Here is a 6,999-nt window from a genome sequence, read left to right as displayed (position 1 = left end):
GTTTACCTTGAAGAAAAGTGCTACGCCGGGGTAACGATCCTGAAAGCTAGAGAGAAGTTTCGTCAAAGGGCTAGAAAGAAGAAAATTTTAGAGAGAATGAAATTGGTGGCCAATTTCAGGGACTAACTGCCCTATTTATAGGGGAAAGCCCATGAAGAAGGACCAATCAGGGCACAGCCCATAAAACGTCACCAATCGGCGACGGACACGTGTCGGACATGCAACCACGGAATGTCAATCGTTGCAACAGTTGAACGTCAATCAATGCAACAGTAACCAAGCGTCTTCAACACGCCCCTTCATATCTCTCTGCCTATTCATCTTCCTCAACAAATTCCTAAGCGTCTGTTCTCCGCCGGCCACATGATCAACCAAGCTAGGTAGCACCGGCCGGGGGCAATAAAAAACAACCGGCACTCTCAACCCTGGTCTCGGCTAGCGTCACTTTCTTTTCCACATCGGATGCCCTTTACACATCCATGTGGAGGGGGGATATATGGTACGGCCTAAGGTAACCAAGCCGAGGTAGAAGAAGCCGGGCGAGAAGATTTTGTCTTACGCAGAATATACGCTCAACACACATCGGAGCCCATACCACGGCATAGACTACGCTGGGGCAAATTGATGGGGCATATTCTCGCACCCGACCGACCGAGTCAACACATTGAGCAAGGTCAAAGATATCCACAACAAGTCAACGACTTAGACAAACGGCCTTAACCGACGCAGACTGTCGGCTGTCTCTTTGTGCATCGGCTAGGACAACTAGCCCGGGGCACATATCCGCGAACTCATATCCAAGACCCCTCGGCGGCGAGTCATCAGGGTCCGCCGGCCTGCCATGGGTCCCTCGGCCGAGGGTACATCAGTCTTTCCACCTGCTAGCCACTTGGCCACTACGTGACAAAAGGTGAAAGTCTATAAATACTCCTCAACCCTCATTGAGGAGAGGATCCACATTTAACCTAAGAATCACTATTCATCTGGTAATATCCTCCTTATCTCTCTACAATACATACTTCGCCAAGTAACAACAACTTCTCTTTAAGTTTACTGACTTGAGCGTCGGAGTGAGTTCGCTCGGTCCAAAGCCGAGCCCTCAGTTTGTTCATCGTTTCAGGAGACCGCGAGGAGGATTCAACCAAAGACGTCATTCTACAAGCACGGGTGGTAACAAATAATCGCTTCCGGAATTACACACGGAACATATATATATATATATATATATATATATATATATATATATATATATATATATATATATATATATATATATATATATATATAGATTGGATTTGGTGATTTTGGTTCTTATGGTGAGTTGTGAGTTGGGCGAATCTCAACCACTAGATTATATTAGAGATGAGTGGCCAAAATCAAATCTTACATATCATATAAAACCATTGTTATTTACTTATTTTCTCTTTTTTCTAATGTTACTTTTTTTTTACTTTAATTTTTTTTTCTCTCTTTTTTTTACCTCGTGTTATTATGCTTTTTTTTACCACTTTGATTTTTGTTTTCTCTTATGTTTTTCTTTAATTTACTCATTATGTTACATTTTTTTCTTTTTCTTTTTGTACCGGATTTTTTTTTACTTGAAATTTTTTTTACTCTTATTTTTTTTACCTCGTGTTATTATGCTATTATTGTGTTTTTTTTGTCTAGATTTTTTTTACGACTTTGATTTTTTTCTCTTTTTTTTTTTACCACATGTTATTGTGTTGTTATTGTTATTCCACTGTTATTGTGATGTTATTCTGCTGTTACTTTGATTTTTTTTACGATTTTGATTTTTTTTCCTCTTTTTTTTTACCATATGTTATTGTGCTGTTATTGTTATTCCGCTGTTATTGTGATGTTATTCTGCTGTTACTGTGAATTTTTTTACGACTTTGATTTTTTTTTTACCACGTGTTATTGTGCTGTTATTCTACTGTTATTCTGTTGTTATTGTGATGTTATTCCGGTGTCACTTTTTTTTACTACTTTGATTTTTTTACTACGTTGATGTTATTGTGATGTTATTCCGGTGTCACTTTGATTTTTTTTAGTACTTTGATTTTTTTACTCTTTTTTTTTTTACCGCATGTTATTCCGATGTTATTCTGGTGTTATTCTGGTGTTATTGTGTTGTTATGGCGGTGTTATTATGGTGTTATTGCCAATTGTCCCGGTAAATTTTGGCTCAATTGATAAACATAGTCATTCATACTATCATTACTAGTTTACTTTATTACTTAAGTAATGAGTCTTAATATTCTACACATGCTAGCTCTCTTATTATCTAATACATTGACTCAAATGAGGTCCATGGTCAAACGAATAATCTCCTTGGTCTCCATAGTACTCTTCAACACAGCAGCTCCAACTTCCTCAATTTTCTCCGCGAACTGCGACAAAACTTCGTCGAATATCTCATTAAAATGAATTAAAGCTTCGGATGAAATCATATTAGTCCGTTTCAAAACTGCAATCGGATATCAATTTAGATATTTTAAAGTAATTGCTGAATATCTCATTTTTTTTCAAACTAACCTGAAGGTTACTTCGATGTATGTTTGATTCCTTCAGTATCTTCTTTCACCCTCAATTTCTCCTTGATTTGTCGCTCAATTGCGGCCAACTGTTTACGCTTGAATTCTTCCGTATCATCGATATGCTTAAGCTTCGATTCCATACATTCCGACCTATGTTGATCCTTAGCTTCCGCAAATTGCGACACCTTCTCAAACATCATCTGCATAAAACTATCCAACAATAATGAAATTTCGTCAATTGAATTACTTATTTCAGACGGGAATCAATTATTCATATAGCAAAAATGAAGACGATCATTTATAATACTATAACAATCCACAAAATCAAACTAATTCAAGAAAAAAGGAAACGATTATCAGCGAGTTATCAACGATTATTAGCAAAGTGCTTATTTCAGACGGAAATCAACTAAAAACAACGATTATAAGCAAATTAGAACTAATTTGCCGGAAAAAACAACGATGAAGAGCAAATTCCCAGCAAGAAACTAACACAACGACTAATTCGAGAGAGAAAACAGCGATTATATGCAAATTCGCAGCAAGACCAGAAATAACGAGTAATTCCAAACAACGATTATAAAAGAATTCGCAACCAGAGATGAAAATAAGAGCGATTCAAGAGAACGAAGAATCTTAAGTAAAGAAGCAGAAACCTGAGCATACAATTTCAACAAAAGAATCTAATCAATTAAACATCAGCAGAAAGAACGAAATTTACATACAATTTCAACAAAAGAATATGAGATCTGAATCGAACAGATGGATTCACAATCAAATTATGAACACAATTAGTGATTGATCTCGAATTCACGATGTTGCTACATACGGGTGACATTATCTTAAACGATGATGATGATGATGATGATGATGATGATGAGAGGTTTGATTTTGAGAAGATGTTGGCCGCTGTGGACAGTATTTCGATCAAATTTTTTAATTTTTAATTTTTAAAAGAAAGAAGATGTGAGGTCTTTATTTATATGTTGTTTTTAGTTCAATCTTAGCCATCTATTTCATCTTAAGTAATGGCTGAGATTTTCCAAACTCACAACTCACCATAAGAACCAAACTCACGAGATCCCGCCTCTATATATAGATTGGATTTGGTGATTTTGGTTCTTATGGTGAGTTGTGAGTTGGGGAAATCTAAGCCACTAGATTATATTAGAGATGGGTGGTCAAGATCTAATCTTACTTGTCATATAAAATCATTGTTTATTTACTTATTTTTTCTTTTTTCTAGTGCAACTCTTTTTTTTTACTTTATTTTTTTTCTCTCATTTTTTTACCTCGTGTTATTATGTTATTTTTTACAACTTTGATTTTTATTTCTCTTATGTTTTTCTCTAATTTTCTCATTGTTACTTTTTTTTTTCTTTTTGTACCAGATTTTTTTTACTTGAATTTTTTTACCTCTTATTTTTTTTACCTCGTGTTATTATGCTGTTATTGTGTTTTTTTTTTTAACTTTGATTTTTTTTACGACTTTGATTTTTTTCTCTTTTTTTACCACGTGTTATTGTGCTGTTATTGTTATTCCGCTGTTATTGTGATGTTATTTTGCTGTTACTTTGATTTTTTTACGACTTTGATTTTTTTTTCTTTTTTTTACCACGTGTTATTGTGCTGTTATTCTACTGTTATTCTGCTGTTATTCCGGTGTCACTTAGATTTTTTTTACCACGTGTTATTGTACTGTTATTGTGATGTTATTCCGGTGTCACTTTGATTTTTTTTTCTTTTTTTTTACGACGTGTTATTGTACTGTTATTCTGCTGTTATTGTGCTTTTTTTTTACTTTGATTTTTTTTACGACTTTGATTTTTTTTAACCACGTGTTATTGTACTGTTATTCTACTGTTATTCTGCTGTTATTCCGGTGTCACAAACTTATGGTAGTATTATTGTGATGTTATTCTGGTGTTATTGTGTTTAATTGAACAACAATAGTATACCACATGTTTTATATATCAGCCCCTTAAATACTAAAATTGTATGACTGTTTAATTGGACAGTAAGTCAATAATCCATTCACTCATCATGCCATATAAAAAGTACAGCAAAAAGAATACACTACCATCTAAATTCTGAAAGTGAAAGCATAAAATTGAAAAACATGGTCAGTAGAAAGCATATGAATACACTTTCTGTACCAGTTTCACACAAAGCATGCAGTACATACCAGCATACCACATGTTAGGAATATCCAAAGTAAAGAAATCATGGAGTCCTACATTATTACCAGTAGAAAAAAGGTTGACAAGAATTGTCTTTGCTCCATTCATCATAATACATGTGCAAATTGAGACCATATCGATGCCTGAGATCAATCTACAACAAGTACTCAATTTAATCGTCATACCCAAAATGATGCAGTGAGATTGGAGTATGGATTTATTTTTGTATCAGTAGAATCTATGAAAATGGGTGAGAGGCATACTGAACACCACATTAAGAATATACAAATTCTTATTTAAAGACAGTTGTAATAAGAATGAAACAGACTAAAGTAACCGTTATACCCAGTTAGTAATGCACATTAATAAGTATTAGAGATATTTATTTTGATCTGCAATTCATACAACAAAAGAAGAACCAGCGGCACCCTCCATCACCAATTCGACCACCACAACCAAGCTGCTCCACCACAAGTCGACGCATCGTAATCCAAGCTGACGCACATAAGGCCACTGCGCGAGTAACTGAGCTACTCAATATCCGTCATTAGCCATCTACATGTACCGTAATCGGAGCCAAATTAACAAGACTTGGCTGAGACGATGTCGACCAAAATGACTACATTTCAATAATTAACGAATCAGATACCAACGGTAAATCAATAAATCATTCACACTCTTCTTTTTTTCCTCCAAATTAACAAATTGAACCTCATGATCCAGCCCAAGTAAATTACTGACCGAATTAGGTTTCGAAAACAATCATTGTAACTTACCCGACTTATTCAGCGCGTTAAGAAACCAATCCTGAGCAGAAGAATCGTCCTCGTCCTCGAAAGAGGAACTGAAACTCCACAAATCGATATTATGAGTCTCAGCCAAATAATCGTCCTTCTAGGAAATCTTGGTGGAAGCCTCAAGAAGATAGCATCTTCAAATGTTGATAGGCAGATGACTTGCAATAAAAACGATACCAACAAAAATCCGAGAAAATAGAATTAAAATTCATATACATATTTGATTACATACTCGAGAAACAACAGAATTCTATAATCAAACAGTAATTCTAGAATCAATTGGTGTAATTATGGTTGTACTTGTAATTAGGGTTGAGGAAGAAGATGATGATGATGTATGGATTAGAGGTGTAAAGTAAGAAAAAAAATGAATTTTAATTTGAGAATCTGAGAAGAGGAATGGGGATGAAAGGAGAGAAAAAAAATAGAGCGCGAATTATAGTTTAGCATATTGGAGGCCGCGAGTTTTTTTAATATTATTAGATTCAATCTCAGCAGTTTATTTGTCCTCATCTAATAGTTGAGATTTTCCAAACTCACAACTCACCGTAGTTAACCAAACTCATGAGATCCCGCCTATATATATATATATATATATATATATATATATATATATATATATATATATATATATATATATATATAATCAAGATCCCGTACGAACTAAATTAAGTTACGAACCGTACGAACTAAAAAAAAAACAATGACACGGCATCACTTTAAAAGCCCAAAACATGTTGAACCCAATCTACACTCCTTACACAGTTCTCTCTCCATATCCACTCACTAATCATAATACTCCACTGCCTCCCAACATCAATGGCGACACCACCATCGACCACCAACTCTGCCTTCTCCGGCGACAAAAACAAAGCAAATTTCCATTTTTCTGGTTGCAAAATTCCCGATGATGTTGCTGGCTTCGTTAGTTTTTTGAATTTTTACTTCCTTTTTGGTAGATCTAAAATTTAGATCGAATTCTGAAACAAAAAAATCGAGCCTTAACTAATTCCGGCTCTCAAAATTCCCGGTGGTTTGGGCCGTCGATGACGTGGCCTAAAAATTACCAACCGTGTTCTTCCTCTTCCGTAGATTTGTTAAAAATGATGGTGAATTTTGAAAAAATAACACCAATGGTGGCTTAGTCGGAGAACGTTGAGTCTAAAAGCATCCTTGTCGCCCAAGGCCGAGTCTGCGAGTGTTAGTGGTGGAAAAGGTCTTCGTTCTAGTGGTGGTCTAGGTGGTGATAGGATTCGAAATGGAGGGTGAGGGTTGGCGTTGTAATTGGTGACGCGTTGGTGGTTGGCTGGTTGTGTGGAAATACTGTGTGGTTGTGTATGAAGGAGAGATCTAGTGGTGGTCTAGGTGGTGCTTGGTGGTTGGCTGCTCTTCAACTGTTTTATATATTCTTTAATTGTTTGTTATTTTATCTTAGATCTAACAAAAACAAAGTAAAATTTTGAAAAAATAATAGTAATAATC

The 6,999-nt window shown here is 35.2% G+C and overlaps 2 long non-coding RNA genes across 2 annotated transcripts; both read right to left on the bottom strand.

The window, feature by feature from the left end:
• Positions 1-2,196: 2,196 nt before the first annotated feature.
• LOC141633940 (uncharacterized) lies at positions 2,197-3,485 on the bottom strand. The gene is made up of 3 exons (XR_012538711.1): positions 3,266-3,485; positions 2,539-2,750; positions 2,197-2,404 (listed from the first exon to the last, which is right to left on the bottom strand). It is a non-coding gene; the product is annotated as an uncharacterized LOC141633940 (long non-coding RNA).
• Positions 3,486-4,936: 1,451 nt separating this feature from the next.
• Positions 4,937-5,968, bottom strand: LOC141633939 (uncharacterized). Its single transcript, XR_012538710.1, has 2 exons — positions 5,497-5,968; positions 4,937-5,339 (listed from the first exon to the last, which is right to left on the bottom strand). It is a non-coding gene; the product is annotated as an uncharacterized LOC141633939 (long non-coding RNA).
• Positions 5,969-6,999: the final 1,031 nt, after the last annotated feature.

Source organism: Silene latifolia, chromosome Y, assembly GCF_048544455.1.
Source record: "Silene latifolia isolate original U9 population chromosome Y, ASM4854445v1, whole genome shotgun sequence".
Lineage (NCBI taxonomy): Eukaryota > Viridiplantae > Streptophyta > Magnoliopsida > Caryophyllales > Caryophyllaceae > Silene > Silene latifolia.
The sequence above is the reverse complement of the archived record's forward strand: the minus strand, read 5'-3'. Positions and strand labels throughout refer to the sequence as shown.